Here is an 18,017-nt window from a genome sequence, read left to right as displayed (position 1 = left end):
AACTATACTGTATACAAGGAACTCTTAAAAATCAGAAGACTATTTGACCTGCAAAGCCTGCACGACATCAATACGACATCAACATGAGTTCCTTTACAAGGAACTTCAATGCAGGAGCCTGCACAGTGGTTGCCCACATATGGGTGTTTGTTCATGCTCTATCATTTTAAAATCCTGAGTGTCAAGCAAGGAAACAGCACGTACTATTTTTTAAAGTCTTTGGTATGACATCTCACATTGGGGTTAGAATCGCTAACCTTCCAGATTCATAGGAGATGCTCTAACAACTATGCCACCGAGACTGGTGAAACCGTTACGCCACTAAGTCATGTATTCAATGTAACAATTTATCAACTTCAATTCACTGAAAAAGGGTGGAGGACGTGGATGAGAACAGTGGGGCAGGTACAGAAATGACAATCATCATGCACGTTTGCAATCACCGATCAATACTTCAGGTACATACAATTCCTGTCAATATTCATATGCCCCTCTATCCAAAACGTGCATAGGTACATATCCAATTCCAGTTTAAATCCATGTACTTTTTTGCTGCTACTACACTTCCAGGTAGACTATTCCATGCCTTAACGAGAACAACTAGAACAGCACTCAGTAAAGCACATACCTCCGCCAAGCTTAACAGTTTAGGTTTTGTATCCTACTGATGGGCCATAACTCAATCCAGACATTAACCAATATCTAATCGGTTTGTTCTTGTCACTGACCCAACTCATCCACCAAATTTTATCATAATCCATCCACAACTTTTTGAAATATCATTACTTTTTAAACAATTATCAGATACGAGAGTTGGTTAAAAAGTAAGGCAAAAAGCAGAGGATGTAAAACTATATATCGTTGTTGGCCCTGTCTCTCAATGGTGAACAATCACTTGAGAAATAAACAATTCTCGTATCTGGATCCGGATCATCACCAAAATTGAATCAGTTTGTCCTTGTCACACACCCAACATGTCCACCAGCTTTCGTCTGAATCCGTACATTAACTTTTTAAGATATCCTGCTCACAGACAGATAGATAGAGAAGACAAACAGGGGTGAAAACATCACCTCCATCCACCTTTGGTGCCAGAGGTACAGTAACTAGTCTCTGAGTTAAAGTTCCACAGAGTCTGCAAAAATGAATAAAATTTTTTGATGTGATTATATTGATTTTTATGTAATAAACAAATAAATTTTTTAAGTGTTATAATTAGATAATAAAAAAGCAAACCCGTTGGGTACCGTCCCTAAAAATTCCAGAAAAACTGCCATGACGTAATGAAGGGAGAGGTTGTCAGCACGCAATGAATAATGGCCACACAACTCAATGTGAATTTGACGAATTATTTTTTCATCATGAATCCCCAGATTACAACGATAGTCAAGATCATTATGCAGAAGGTGCTGTCAGACCGTACGTGAATGAAGTCAAGGTTGAGATGACGTCATGGGGTGTGGCTAACGAGCGTTTTTTGGGGGGGTGGGGGGCAATCAAGTGGGTTTTTTGGGGGGGGCAGGGACCAATCTAATGTAAAAGGACACAAAATAATATAAAATCAGCCTTTCAAGATATTTATTCAAGAAAAGAATAATAATTAAGTAATAAGTGAAGCAATATACTATATATATATACTGTGTGTGTATATATATATATATATATATATATATATATATATATATATATATATATATATATATATATATATACATACAATGTGTATATATATACAATGTGTATATATATATACTGTGTGTATATATATATATATATATATATATATATATATATATATATATATATATTTATATATATATATATATATATATATATATATATATATATATATATATATATATATATATATTGTTGTGGTTACCAAATTCGCAAACCACCATTCAGGTCCCTTAGGTGAGGTATCTCGGTAAGTGCATGTGTAGTTAGGCCCAAACCCGTTGTCTAGTGGGAATACATGTCATTTATGCGAGCTGCGACTCTTCAGGATAGCCGTTTTTCTTTTACTATCTTTATTTTGGACCAACCGCCATGATTACCACCACAATCACAACATCAACCACCAACCACAACCACCGCTTCACCACAACCGCCACGACGTTCCCGTCACACCTCGCAACCGTAGCGTCGCCACCGTTCTTGCCCCGCTGTGGGTACCGGTGTTGGACTCATGCAGGGCGCACGTTGAACAGCGGGTACAAAATCACGGATTTTGTGCTTCAAAAACGGATCAAAAACGACACACGCCCACTTTTTGCCGTCCAATCGGTGAGCGAGGGGCGATTTGGCCCCGCCTCCAGAACGATCGATATATGCAAATTTGTGGATCAAAAAGCCTTCACGCCCACTTTTTCTCGGGCCAATGGGGAGCGAGGTGAAAGGTCAAAGGGAGGGGGTCAAAGGCGAAGCTACGGGGGGATAAAAGGACGGTGTTCGTCAGTCAGAAGGGTGTGGAAGTCTGGAGCCCGAAGCCTGCAGTAGCTGGAGAAGCTGAAGAGAGTCGGACGAGGAGAGCCCAAAGAAGAGTCCAGGGTGGAGAGTCCAGAGGCGGAGAGGCGGCAGCGGCGAAGGCAGACGAGGGGGTGCTCGCGTCGGTGCCAGGAGCTGCACGCCCGAGGGAGGCCGGCAGCGCGTCCTGGCCGAGGTGGAGACGCACACCAGGGGTAATAAAGACCCTCTATACCCCGAGCATCAACAACCCCCTCCTGTTTCCCCCCGCGCTGAGATAGTGCGACCAAGGGGGCCCCCTTTCCCACCCCCTGCCAGACACTGGCCGCGAGGCCCGCGGAGTGAGGCGCCATCGCCGCTCCGCGTCTCATCACCAGACGGGTAGGCGCGACCCGGTCTCGGCCTCAGGCCCGCCTCATCCTTGAGGGTATTCTTTTCCTTGGTTTTGGGTATGTGTTGTCGGCGCCGTCTGTGAAGTAGAATTGTATAAGTGTTGCCGTGTGCTCGGTAGTCGGTATTAGCTCTGCATTGTCTTCGCTTTTATATTTGCTTTTTGTGTAAATGGAATTGTGTTTTCTTTTTTTTGTGTGCTTTTGGTGGAATTGAATATGTGTGCTTCCCGTGTGCCGCGAATAAATGTGCTTTATTATTGAACTGTTCTCCCGCTTCGCTTCGTCTTTTCCCCCATTGAACCCTCATCTTGCTTCACGTAAAGGGTTGGTAGTGGGCTGAATACGCCCGATAATTAATCGAACCGTCGAGGTCGACGATAACACCGCTCGGTTATTCTGATAGTACGGAACGGGTCGCTTAAGTGGCCCGTGTCCAAAGTCGACCTGCGGCGAGGTGCGATCGCCCGGTCTACCCTCCGCGTGGGTACTTAGGTAGGTCGAATTCGGCGAGCAACCCTATCCCACGCGGGGGCTGATTGGCTCGATCGCGGTGAGACTGAAAGGTCCACCCGTGACTGGTTCCCGGCGTTAGTCCGAGAGGGTCACGACTGGATTGTCCGTCCGGTGGGCGACGTGCCGCGATTCGAGTTACGTGGCCGTCAGCACGCCGGCGGGCGCGAATACCGCAACAATATATATAGATACAGGGTGAGTCAGAAGTAGCGCCCGATTTCTGTCAGTTGATGGTTTGTTCGCCATTTTTATTACAGTGTGCAAGAAGGTAGAAATAAATGAATGACATGTTAATTTAACCATTTATTCAAGAAAAAAATATTACGAAACTGTACCAAGCTGTTTTACTTGCAATTTTCAAAGTGCCCTCCCTCGTGATCGATGCACAATTGCAGCCGAGCAGGCACAGAGCGGCACACACGTCTGCAGAGTTCGATATCAATATCCTCAAAGTTTGCAGTGATTTGAGCCTTCAACTCCTGAATGGTACGAGGCTTTTCACGATAAACAAGGTCTTTCATGAGCCCCCAAAGAAAGAAATCTGGAGGTGTAAGGTCTGGGGAGCGTGCCGGATACTCGATCGGACCACGGCGGCCGATCCACTTTCTGGGAAAGTTTTCATCAAGCCACTGACGAACATAACGTCCATAATGAGGTGGAGCTCCATCTTGCTGGAAATAACAGTCCTGATCTTGTACCCTGGGCCAAAAGACGGTTTGCAGCATATCCAGGTAAATTTCTGCAGTGACAGATCCCTCAAAGAAAAAAGGGTCAAATTATCCCTAATGGAGATATGGCTGCACAAACTGTCACTCCAGGTAAATTTACCTCCTCCTCAACTGTCACTCTTGGGTTATTTGCAGCCGAGTAGACACAATTGTGTCTGTTAATTGTGCCATTAAACTCAATTTGGTGCAAATTCAGTAAATTTCCAAACTCGCAGGAATAACCTGCAAAACAAAATCAAAAATAAATAAATTACGAAAATTAATAATCTGCAAGACAATTATTAACAACATGACTTCCCAGAAAGAATCTGACAGCCGAAAAAACAGAAATCGGGCGCTACTTTTGACTCACCCTGTATATATTATAAATATTCAAAAACCAAACATGATTTTGTGAATCTGTGGACCTTTAATTTTAAGACCCCTTGCTTACTGTTTGAACTCTCCTATTCTTCACTCTAAGACTGTGGCCCTTGGTCCTGACATTGTCCATTCTGTTGAAAAAAACTTGTTTTTGTATTCAAAGTTGAAGCTCATGCAAGAGCTTGATCACAGAATGGACTGCAACAACAGGGTAAGGTTAATTATCCAACAGAGCGACACTTGAGGAAGAATGGGTATGTGGAAGAATGAGATCAAAGAGAGGGTGAGGAGGACATGTAGGGTTACCAATCTGGACAGCAGCTCAAACATAGCAAGAATAGGAAGGGAAAAACTGGGAATGGAACAGAAATGCAAAACAAAAGAAAAAGAATGTGAGGAAGAGGGGGGAAAGGTAACAAAAAACATGGAAATGGAGACGTGGGCTTGGGGAGGGTTAATGAGGGTAGAAAAGATGAGTACAGATGAGGGGGACTTGATGTAGTGGTGAACATCCATCTTGAAGCTGGGGAAGGATGAATGGGATTGACCAGCCAAGAATTTGATTCCACAGGCGAGAGAAAAGAGGAACAAATGACTGGAAGTAAGCAATAATCCTGGATTTTCAGTTTCACCAGAAGTGGGTTACTGGCAGACCACATGAGCTCTGCAGAAACCTGGAAAGGCAAGGGAGAAGGGGTGGACAAAGCAAAACAAAGGCAGAGGGTGCAAGACCACTAAGGAGGTGGTTGAATATGGAGGCCACAGACCTGTCTGCAATGCAAAATAATGGTCCAGTGACTCAGCTTTATCGTGGGAGATTCCATTGATTAAAAAAGGCCTTGGTTTCCAAGGATGAGGTGGGGGGGTCATCCCAAAGAGGAGAGCAATACTCCATCAAACAAGGATGAAGGCTTTGTAAGCTGATAAAAGTTCAAATGTATCAAATAAAGTCTTTCAATGATGGAGGATGCCCAGTTTTTGGCTTGCTTTGGAGGCCAACGTTGGATATATGGCTTGCCCAAGAAAGCCAATGTCTGATTAGGAGCCCCAAAACTTTGAGTGATTGAACTTCAAGAGGTTTGTTGTGGAGCAAGGTGGAAGGGTTCATCAGATGTTGCTTTCAGAGATGGACAGGGATGGACAGAGTGTGAGACTTATCAGGGTTGAAAGACATATTTCAAGTGTCTGACCACTTTCTGATTCTATCAAAGCTCTGCAGAGCAAAGAGGCTACTGCATGCCTATCTGAAGGAGAAGAGAGTACATCAGCAAAGGGTGGAGTCATTAAGCCTGGTGTTGGCTTCATGGCTTGGGTGGTGGGCTTGGGAACCTAAGGTCCTGAGTTCAAATCCTGCTTTTCTGTTGAATTAATACCAAGTGGGGTTGACTGAGCCTGTCATCCTTCTGAGGTTGGCAAAATAGAGTACCTGCTTGCTGGGATGATTGAGCCATTCGAGTATCCTGTGTCAGAGTGGTGACCTGTCCAGGATTGTGCCCAATAGCTCAGGAGACTGCTTCAGCAGCACTGATGCTCTTTCCAGAGTATGGTCCCCATGGAATGGAATGTGGAGTCATTAGCAAAGAGATACATAATATTTTCCAGAGAATGGGAAAGATTGTTGATGAAGATGAGGAATATGACTGGGATGAAGACACTGCCTTGGAGCACACCAGCTTTGACAGCTATGAACTGATTATGAGAGTGGAGGATGTCAGTAAGCCATGGTGGAAGGTGACCTTGAATGTGGTGAGCATAAAGTTTGGAGAGTTCAATATCCTCCACTGTCTCTCCAGAGAGATAGCCCTGATCTCATGTCTAAGATTGAGAGCATCCATCCATTGTTGGGAAAGCAGAAGCAGCATGTGCATGACCTGAGCAGATCGCATGAGCTCTGCCCTGTTTTTGCCCAGTCTTAATCTGAACTGATGGTCTGGGATCAGGCCATTAGAGAAAAGGAAGAATTTGATGTTAACTTATAATTGGAAGCTAATATTCGTCTGTAGTTAAGGAGATTGGTTTTTATAACATGTTTGTTTTTTTAATGATGTTGTCTGACTTTGAAGTAGACAGAAGGTGACTTGGAGCAAATTATATGGTATACAAAGCAGAAAGAGGATATGCAAGCAAGAGTGGCAGAGCAGATTTTTAGGACACGTGTGTTGATGCCATCCAGGCCTGTTGCAGAATTGGTTTTGAGGGTTGCCAGAAGCCTCTCCACTTTATCAGGTGAGAAAAGACACAATGTGCAGGAGCATTTGGGTATGAGAAGGTAGGGTAGGTACGAGTGCAAGGGGTTGGTTACATGAGATTTGGAAGCATAGACTGAATTGACACATTTGGATTTATCATGAGCAGGGGCAACAACAGTAGTGCTATTTGAAGCAAGGGAAAGGATAGAGGGGGAGCATATGCCAAAGACAGATTTGGTAAGGTATCACCAGGTCTTTGAGGAAGGAGATAGGTTTGAAAGCTCAACCTTGATGTTGATCAGATATTGTCTTCTGCCTCAAATGTTGTGGGGGGTGGAGAATGAGTAGGTTGGGGGATTGGAGAGAGTATGGTTGTGGTGGGAACAGAGAGGGGCTGGGTGTGGGGAAGTAGTGAGGGTGGGAGAGGGGGAAGCGGAGAGGGGTTGGAGCATGGGGGATACATGCCAGAGGGACATGGGATACAGGGACATGGAATTGGGGGACACAGGGTGGGGGTGGGCGAGGCTGCAATGGGTATTGGTGGACTTGAGCGTGAAGGAGATGATGTCGAGGAGGGTACTGATGTGAATGTGTTTACCACCACAATCCCGCACTAATTTCAAAATGGCTTAGGTTTGAGAATTCCAAGGGCAGATAGATGAACACAGACATCATGATTGAAGGCATGAAGAAGGACAGCACAGTATGAAAATGATGGGGGAACAGGGAGCAGGTTTGCAAACAAGCCAGTAACTCGGTGCAAATTAAGGGAAGACGAGGAAGCAGTTGGAGAGAAAGATATTTGGAAATGAGAGTGGAGGAAGATTAAACATTTTTTATCATGTCATTTAAAAGATTTGAGTTTGCAGAGTGAGAGGAAAGGAGGAAGAAAAGGGGAGATGTGGAAATAATTTGTTTTGGGACCGAATGACTTAAGGAATGAGGTTTAGAACGAGTGTATGAATGAAGGACTTATTATTAGTGCTCATATTGAGAAGAAAGAAGGAAACAAGGGAAAAGGTTTTGAGGTAGGATAGAAAAGGATGAGTTTGACAAAAGATAGAGTTTAGCAAGGAGTGAAAGAGGAAGCAGGTCTGTCGAACACGTGGCCGAGAAACGAGACGGACCATCTAAACATGACCTGAGAGGCCTTTTTTGGTGTAATTTTTTATCGAGGGTATCAGGAAGGAATTAGAGTAAGGGTGGGGAAAATGGATACAGAGAAGATCGGAAGAAAGCAAGACAAACGGGTGTGCGAATCAGAGAAAAGGCTGAAAAAGGTGAGGGAAAAAAGCCTCGAGTTGGCTTTGCAGTTAAGGTGGCTGGCTTAGGATGTTAGGGTCTTGAGTTTGAGGCCCTGTCGGCCATTGGATTAACACCAGGTTGAGTTGACTCAGCCTGCCATCCTTCTGAGGTCAGCGAAATGAGTACCAGTGTACTGGTATAGGGGCACAGCATCAGTGGTACAGCAGTGCCCTCAACTAAAGATGTTACCTGCAGCCATGTGCTGCGTAAGAGGGAGGAGGCAGAAGCTGAGGGAGGCATACAAGATTAAAATAACCAAAGATGCACACAAAAAAACATGTCAATGAGCACACAATACAAACAGCAATCTACAGTAACAGAGGCAAATCCGGAACGGTTTCCTTAACTTTGGATAGCAGGTAACACGGAGAAGAAAAGAAAAACTTCCACCACCGGAAACCGGAAACCTGTTGATTCATTCTGCACTTATTTTGTCCATACCCTTCATCATCTTAAACATCTCCATCAGATACTCCAACTTTAATCACCTCCTTTCTATTGTAAAAAGTTTTGCCTCCTTCAGCAGCTCATTAAATTAGTCCAGCTGGCCCCGGAATGAATCGAGTCGCTCGATGTTGAACACTCGCTATAACAGCTTTTTAGATCCTCGTGGAGGATCTCTAAGTCTGACTCACGTTGTTCTTCTTGTGGACTTTTTTTGTTTCACAGCCTACAGTTTTCATCGAAACTTCCTGAAACTTGGCATATATATGTAAAAATACCCTGCGCAGACAGTAACCATCTCCGATTTTGGAAATGCTTCCTAGAAAAAAAGTTGGCGTCATAATATCGTCGCTAATGGAAATCGCCTATACCGTTATCTCCGAAACCTGGCAAGCTGTTTGAATTTTGTTTGCGGGAATCAAGCCGGGCATTAGCACAGATAATTTATCGCAAACCTAATACATCACAATGACGTCATATTCGTTTTTATGACGTCATCATTCAGAGGACGAGGATCTTAACTCAATTGAGCTTGTTTGGTATGAAAGCTCCCATGACCTTCCTTTTTCACAAACATGTTGGGGATGCATACGAAATTCCCGCATTTCCTAAGATGGCTGCCATTATTCCACAATGATTGCTTCTCATGTCAAATCATCAGTGTAAAAAAATTGGTTTTGCTTTCATCAACTTTCATCCAACAAGCTGTGGAATGCATGTATTTATATACATTTACCTCCAACACTAAAGGTGGACAGAGGTTATGTTTTCACCCCTGCCTGTCTGTGTGCAGCATATCTCAAAACGTTTTGGAAGGATTATGACAAAGCTTGATGGATGAGTTGGGTAGGTGAGAAGAACAAGGTGATTTGATTTTGGTTCAGGTGCAGATCCAGATAATCCGATTAGTGAGAGACAAAACGTAAACTGTTCAGCCTGGTGGAAGTAGTACCATTCATGTTTGAGAATGCTTTCATTGGGGGCATGCGAAATTTGTTTGGAGAAGTTTAATATAATGATATACATCATTCCTTTCATGCCGTAAAGGCACATATGGCTGCCGAGGCAGTTTCATTGGCAAGGAGTACAGTCCTGGACAGGTCATCACTCCAACGCAGGTTACCCCAAATGGTTATTACCCCAGTACACTGGTTCATATTTCACCAACCTCAGAAGGATGACAGGCTGAGTAAACCCCACCTGGTGTTAATTCAACAGTAAACAGGGGCTTGAACTCAGGACCCAAAGAACTCAAGACAGCCACCTTAACCACATTGATTGATGAAAATTAAGAGATATATATATATATATATATATATATATATATATATATATATATATATATATATATATTTATATTAATACATTTTTTTACCTTGATTTATTCCAATAGATTTTCGAGCCTACAGGTATGAGAAAAAAAAATGCTCCAAAGCTGAAATTTGATGAAAGTAAGGGATTTTTTAACATTGAAGGTTTACACTGAGCAGTAATTTCGAAATAATGGCAGCCATCTTAGAAAACTCTTTAAAAAAGCATTTCAAAATTTGTCATTATAGAGGGTGTCCCTAAAAAAATGACATCATTTCGTAGTCTAATAACGTAGCTAATTCTCGCTCAAATTTTAACAAAATGTGTAAAAACTAACTAGGTTGAATGTTTCATTCTTATCTCAATGAGAATCTACCAGGCAGATGGATTGGGCATGCCAGTGATAATGACAATGTGCTTTTTGAAATGGCCACCACATTCACCTGACTTGACGCCTTGTGATTTTTTTTCTATGGGGCTATGTGAAAGGACTGGTCTATTTCCCTCTCTTCCTACAAGCCCAGAGGAACTTAAGCAGAGAATCACTGAGGCGCTGGAGAATGTTACGCAAGGCATGCTACAGCGTGTTTGGCAGTAGCTGGACCACCGACTTGACGTGTGTCGTGTCACAGGCGGTGCGCATATTGAACATTTGTGAAGTTTTGAGAAAACGGTTATAAAATCTACATCCCTCTGACTCACTTGTTCGAATTTTGAGAAATAAATCTTTTATTGTTCAACATGAAGCCGATTTACTTTCATTTACGTGGGACATGTAGTTACTTAGATATTCAAGTTTCAAATGATGTCATTTTTTTCGGGACACCCTGTATTTATGATCGTATAACAAAGTACGTAGTTATTTGGTCCATTCATTGTAACAATTTTGTAAAAGTTCACCAAATTTATGATTAGATCTGGGAGTCAAACTCAGGATCCTAATGCTAGTCCTAACCAGTCAACATTCATGATCACCACTCCAGTGCTGTATACTTGCCCACAGAACAGTAATGTCATCTCATCTGGTGGGACCTCATCTGGTGGGCTGAGGTGTATGCATTTATTTGACCACGTGCTTTGGCCTTAGGGCTGCTGAAGTAGATCCGTATAAGAGTTTGAAAAGCTTTGCTGGGCTGAATAATTTGGCCTGAGGGCTGAAGTACATGTCCTCAACTTTGTTATACTGTTTGAGTTTTTTCTAATAAATAAGGCAGAGTCATAATGCTCACTGATAGTTAAGTTATGATCGTGAATTCTGGCCTCATGGGTTGGGGTGCATGTGTTTGCTTGACCATGCTATCTGGCCCTGAATTGTAGGCGAGGGTGTGTGCGTTTGTATGATCATGCATTCTGGTCTTGTGGGCCTGGATGCATGTGTTTGTATGACCATGTGCTTTGGCCTTTGGGTCAAGGTACATGTGTACTAGTCCGTTTGAAAATATACTTTGGCCTTGGGGCCAAAGTCCATATGATTAGTTTTGTGTTTTGTTATTATTGCTTTGAATATTTTTGCTGTAAAAATATATTTCTCAACAGGGTGGCAAAACAGCCAGAAACATGGCTGTGGATTGAGTCCTTTCCAAGGAGGTTGGGGAGGGGGTGGTGGAAGGAGGTGGGGGTGGTGGAGCAGGCTGACCTCGCGTCATCTTCCGGCCGAACATGGATCCGCAGTCCATGTAGTGATGGTCGAGGTAGTGATGCACCATCGTTGGATGATCACGAGTAGGTTCAATAAAGTCTAAAGAACCCAATCTTGATCGGTTGACCAAATTTGCACATGCTAAAGTGCATTTCGAGCTCAGTGGGTAATATGGTTATTCTCTTGTAATGAAACACAGATAAAAGCTAAAGCTGACACATGATCATCTTTTACCCCATGTCGTAGTTACATACCAAATTTTATGAGTGAAAATACCAAATGCATTGATTATGATGACGTCACACCACATACCACACAGTATGCTTACCACAGATATGTCAAATTGTATTATCTTATTGCAAGTTTTGTCATAGTTGAAGTTCTGTAATATCATAATGATATGCTGAAATCATCATTACAAATTGTGATCTCAAACGTGCAATAAATTGTCACGAGGACAAAACCGGAACATTATGTCAGCTCTTATCAAACTTTTGTCATAATAGAAGTTTTGTAATATACTGTTACCAAATGTGGAAGTTGCTATTGTAATGCAATTAAAGTTTGTAATATTATGGCAAATCTTTGTAAATAATTTGTAATATTTTTTGAAGTGAATCACAGCAGGATCGATGTAAGCTCCGATCCATGTTTTTGAAAAGGAAAGTCATGGGAGCTTTCATACCAAATTTATAATGGGGGTGGATAACACATTAAACTTGGCATTGATACAGTTTTCTCATTGGGTCAGTTTTTCCAAGAAAAATACGTTAGCCACCTGAAAATCCAAGATGGCCGCCAATTTCTCTTGTCAGATGTCGTCTTCTGTCATTTCAGGTACCTTTGCTTAGGCAGTCAGCCACATTCCTGGATGGACAACCAGCGTGCGGACAAAAGAGCCAATGTCACTGCACTACCGGGGCACAACGGTGACATCACTGCTGTGCAACTCAGAATGGGATTCAACATCAGCTAAATGTATCAATCATTTTGTGTCCCAAATGATACCCAACCAACCCCAGATGGATTAATTAACTGCTCCTCAATTGACAGGATGGGGCCAGCACAGAAGAGCCAGGCCAAGGTTTTTGTTATTCGAACTGTGCACAGATTGCACGAGATTTGAATAACACACAAACCTAGTTGAATCCCACACAGCAAAGTTTGTTTGGTACAACGTGGTGAAAGGATAAACACTCGACCTTAAATAATTGATCAACGAGTATCCAAGAATGACGACACCGACAAAATCGAAATGGCAAACTGACTCGAGTAAATGTTGCTAACGTCAGTCAACAGGGAAAGAACGAAGATCTCATCACCACCGAGTTTTGAAGATAGAGAACAAGATGGCTACACCATCACAACAAATGTTTCTCTGCTCTACGCTACCAATTATTTAACAATTATGTTGGATGTAGCCAGAATATAGGTGAAGGTGGTGGCATAGAGGCTACATTGAGGAAAGAAAAAAAAAAGGAAAATATCATCAAAGCTGCAGCTTCCTATTCAACAACAAAAATATACAGAGGCCGATGAAGAGAATGTCTACCACTGACAAAAAAAAACAAGGAGGAGAACCAAAGCAAGACGTGAAAAACATCTTTACAGCCAAAAGCATCAGAATGCTTTTCATGTGAGATCGAGGCTTCATGATCTACTTTAAGCCAACCAATGACCATTCGGCTAAATGATGCAACTAACCAATGTGCGAAGACTGAGTGATGGAAGGCTCCTTGTGAAACTCAATGGTGCAGGTGTTGTGATACAGGATCAAAAGTACCATCCTGTTTGCTTAGCAACATTATGCAAAAGAGTGAGCGTGTCTGAGATCTCAGGGATATAAGAAGAGTACTCGAACGTTGATGAGCTAGGAAGCATATCCAACTGTTTTTTTCCCCAAACTTGTCCTCTACACCACTGAGACAAAGACTATCAGTACAGGTACAAATACAGACAAATTACGAATTGGAGATGAGCCACATTCTATCAACAGTAACTTGAACAGCTAGCTTATAACCACCAGATGCGAGTTCAATTGGGTTAAAAGACCAATTACTGCTGGAGATGCCTCTGCTAGAATCTCTTCATCAATTATGGGATGTTGGCCTTCCAGAATGATGTACAGTAAGTTCGGTTCTTACACAAGCATGGAATACGTAGTCAGGTGTGCTCCATCGAGACAACGCTGCTGAAATCATACCCAGAGCGATGCTTGATCCAAAGTTGACATTGGACAACACATTCCATGAAGGATATGTTGAAATGGCCACTCAACCAGCAATTAGTCAGTTCATGTGCACGATCAGCCATGGTGTAAATATCAAATCACGACGACGATATAGTATGTCCAAATGAGCTCTTGCTGTGGCACAGCTTTTGCAGTTCAACTGCCACAGGAAGGACAATTGGAAGGAGCAAAATCTCACAGGCACTCAAAAGATTGCGAGACTCCATTTGCTGTGTACATTGGCATATCTTTTTGCAAAGACCAGGAAAAGAAAATAATCGATGATATGTTCCATTTGAGACGAGTATTTCATTTGATAGAGCTATAGAAATCTCACCCCAACTATGAGATGCAGTAGCAACCTAGTAAGTGGAAGATAGAGTGGTCTACCCACCAATCTTAAAAAAAAAGGGTTATTCACATCCACAATGGACAACATGGACTATAACTTAACTTCAACTACAGTGTGCATATGTTTTCATAGCACCAGTATTTACATTTTCCAACATCAAGGGTCACACAGGTGAGGAACTCAAACAAAGACTGAGCAAAGTACATCCTGTAGAACCCAAATGCTCCTCCAGCACCAAGTTTGTCTTTACCAGGCCCGAATTTGATCAAATTTTTTTTAACTGAAGCAAGAGTATATCTGACTGGAAAAGGTGAGCTTCACTGAAGAAGTAACCGATTCTGCCTCTATAACAAGGTCAGGCCACAATGCATCACAGAAAAGGAGTCGACCAATGGAAGTCAGCGTCACATCAAAGGTGGAAATTTTGGATGAAACGTTCTTCGGAACACTTGGGAGATTTAATAATAGCAAAAACTACTTTCAACTCAACTATTTATCCATCAAAAGGGGGCATCAAGTGAATAAATTGGGGGTCAGGTGCATTTTCTTGTGGGTAACGTGACTTTTTTTCTTAAAAATTGACCCAATGAGAATGTCCACTTCAAGTTTCACGCTTATATAGGCAGTTTAATGATCATAGCCATTAACTACTCTACTAATTCGTTGCACTAGCAAATAACTCATCCTTACCGACCAGTGCAATCCATCAGAATTAATTTACATTGAGAGAACTGGGGTGCTCTCCCCCACATTGAACCCCTGGGATTATGAATTTTTACCATCTAAATCCCCCCTCCCCACCTCCCAGAGTACAACCACCAGTTTTTTCAACTCGCTCCATCGAGCGGTTCAGGAGTGCATACAAGTCAAACACACAAACAAACAAACGTTTCAAACAATGATATAAATATTTTCAAGTGTTTTGTGTGTTTGTTTGTGCATCTGTATGTTTTTCTTCCAGGGCCAAACCATAGCACCTGGAAGCCCCAATTTTGGGTGTAGGTACTTTAGATTCTAGGCAAGGTTTTAAGCTACCACGCGTTGGCCTTGACCTCAGTTTTGAGGACACCAAAGGTCGTTATAAAGTGTATGTTGCGATGTGCAGCCAGGCAGTACTGCCGCCGACCCACAGGTAAAAAATAACCACCATGAGGCCAATCACTCCATAGATTTTCAATGTCCAACCCAAAACCACTGCTGGGAAAAGCTCACCCAGCCAGGCAGTGCTGGGTAACCCCCCACCCCCCCACCGGCAGCTCTGGGTAACGCCCCCCACCCCGGGCAGCTCTGGGTAACCCCCCCTCCTCACCCCCCGGGCAGCTCTGGGTAGCCCTTGCTAGTATATATATATGCAGTTGTATGACTACAATTTGAAAATAGCAAATAAAATGGTTGTTAGAAAAGGATAATGGAGGTAACAAAGATCATGGGTCAGAATTGGTGATGACAAGAGAACAAGAAATGGTGGTGCACTACTTGCTTGAAGTACTAGGGGGGAGGGTGAGGCAGAATAGCTTCTTGAAGGTGGTTCCATTGATGGGAGAAGCAAGGAATAATTTGGTTGAGGTGTGATGTCAGCCTGGATTTTGGAAATTTTACAAGAAGGGGTTACCGGAAGAATATGTGCATCCTGAAGATGCTGGGGAGGGTTGGAGAACTGAGAGAGCAGAGGGAGACATGTTGGAGAATATCTGGTTGAAAACAGAGAGACCACCAACCTGCCTGCAATGTGAGAGCAACAGTCACTGTGCTTTAGCCTCATCATTTGGAGGTTCTAATCATTTTGAGAGCTTTAGATTCCACAGAATCTGGGATTGACAGATGTGATGCTGGGGTACCAACCCAAGAGTGGAGAGCAGTACTCCATTGAGCGATGGCCAAAGGCCTTGTAGACTGAGAGTTGCTCTAAATTTCCAAGGAAAAACCTAGATCGATGGAAGATTCCCAATCTCCTCCTGGCTTTGGAGGCCAGCTTTGTTATGTGATCAGACCAGAAAAGTCATAGCGGATGGTGAGACTCATAGGTTCAAGAAACTGAACCTCTTCCAGTCGATGACGAAGAAAATCGATAGGTGGGGCTTGTTTGAGGATCATTTCCAGAGTGACATGGTGAGTCAGTGAGATTTTTCAGCATTGAAGGATATGTTCCATTTATCAGGCCAGCATCGAATCAATTCCACATCAGCAGAGGTGCATCTGCAGGCTGCCCCACAGTGGGATGTGGTACTTTACAACATGATGAGGAGTTGTCTGCAAAAACAAGGAGACGGTTTTCCAGGGCATCGGAGAGATCCTTTATATAGATGAGGAACAAGACTGGGTCCAACACTGCCTTGAGGAACTCCAGCCTCCACTGGGAGAGGGAGAGGACTACATTGACAGCAACACAGTGACTGCATGAGTGGAAGAAGTCATAAATCCAGCAATGGAAGGTAGCCTTGAATGTCATAAGCAGAGAGCTTGACAAGCATGGCAGGATGTCAGACTGTCAAATACCCGAGGTATATCCAAGGAGACTGTCCTGACCTCTTGATTGAGATTAGGGGCCACCAACCATTGCTGAGAGAGGAGCAGCAGCATGTCCAGAGTTGAGTGACTGAGATGGAATCTACAGATCAGTCTGTTTGAACACAAGAAATACCTGAGATCAGTAGCAATGATGGATTCCATGACTTTGCTTGTAATCTAAAATAAGCTCACTGGTCTGTAGTTGATAGGATCTATTTTGTACCCTTATTGTAGATGGGACTCATCATGCCCCGAGTGATGTTAATGAGAGAAAGTAGGTTTCAATGAAAGCATTCCAGGTGGAATCAATGTTAGGTGCTGGGGAGATGGTAGCCTAATCCTTATGACAGAGGGCAGTTTGTAATTTCTGCCAGTTGGCCTGTGTGAAGAGTCATCTATCTTCTATATATTACTAAAACTCTCATCTTGTATGTTCCCAAAATACAGCCTAAACGGTACACGATAGCGCAAAAATTTTAGGGACACCTTACTCACCATTCTGCTGCGGTGTGCAGTATCATGTTTCGTTCAAATGGGGAAATAAAAAAGTATATTAAAAAATCAATTCCCTATTCAGTCAAGTATTCTTCAGGAGAATTTGATCAATGCAAACAACCTCAGCAGTATAGTTCGCTGGAGATTTTTTTTTTTTCTTGAAATGATTTTTTTTTTCATCAACCGCTGTCACAACGGGAACCCAACGGGTTCACGGGTCGTCTAGTATTCTATATTGTTGAAGGTGCTCCCTAACAGTAGAAAGAGATGTGGGTTTGACAAGAAAGTGGTCAGGAAAGGCAAGGGGAACAGAAGAAGAACAGGAGAGATTGGATGGAAAGTTAAATATCACGAGGTCCAATCGGGAAGAGGCACCAATTGCGGAAATATGGGTTGGAAAGTTTAAAGATTGGGTGAAACTCAATGTGGCTGAAGGCCTTTGCTACAATGTCACGGCTGGTTGTTGCAGAACTAACGCCAAATCAGCTGTCATGGTGAGAGATGATATTCCCACAGAGGAGGACAAGGTTTGGAAGGATGGTTACAAGTTGATCCATAAAAGAGAAGAGAGATGTGTGTACATGGAGTCATCGCCATTGGATGGACGGTACCACACAGACAAGCTTTAGGTGGTTGAAGAGAGGTATACGCAGCCAGAGGTAATCCAAAAGGGTTTAAGGGGTTAGTGTAGTCAATAGAAGGTTGGTTAGAAGGTAGTCAATCGAGAATGAGCAATATAATACTTGACATACGTACAACACCAGCCTCTCTGCAGCAGGGGAGGGGACTATCAAAGCGCCATAGAAAATAGCCAGGGAGAAACACAGAGGCATCAGAAACATCCCATGAGGGAAATGTGTGTGTTAAGCAGAGGGATATGCTACTGGGGACAGAGGGGCAAATGGTGAGTGGTAGAGGGAGGCATGGTGAGGACAGAAGGAAACTTGTTTGGGGGCAGAGGGATATCCATGTGGAGGCAGAGGGATACCCACATGTGGGGGCAGAGGGAAATCCACGTTGTGGCAGAGGGATATCCATGTGGAGGCAGAGGGATATCCATGTGGGGGATATCCATCTGGGGG

General features: G+C 43.0%; 1 protein-coding gene across 2 annotated transcripts in view; it reads right to left on the bottom strand.

The window, feature by feature from the left end:
* The window catches only part of LOC147028976 (uncharacterized), a 163,636-nt gene that overhangs the window by 32,830 nt on the left and 112,789 nt on the right, over positions 1-18,017 (bottom strand). The window lies entirely within an intron of this gene.

This window comes from Eptatretus burgeri, chromosome 4 (assembly GCF_056783735.1).
Source record: "Eptatretus burgeri isolate ZD-2024b chromosome 4, Ebu_testis_v1, whole genome shotgun sequence".
NCBI lineage: Eukaryota > Metazoa > Chordata > Myxini > Myxiniformes > Myxinidae > Eptatretus > Eptatretus burgeri.
This window is presented reverse-complemented; position numbering and strand designations above follow the sequence as displayed.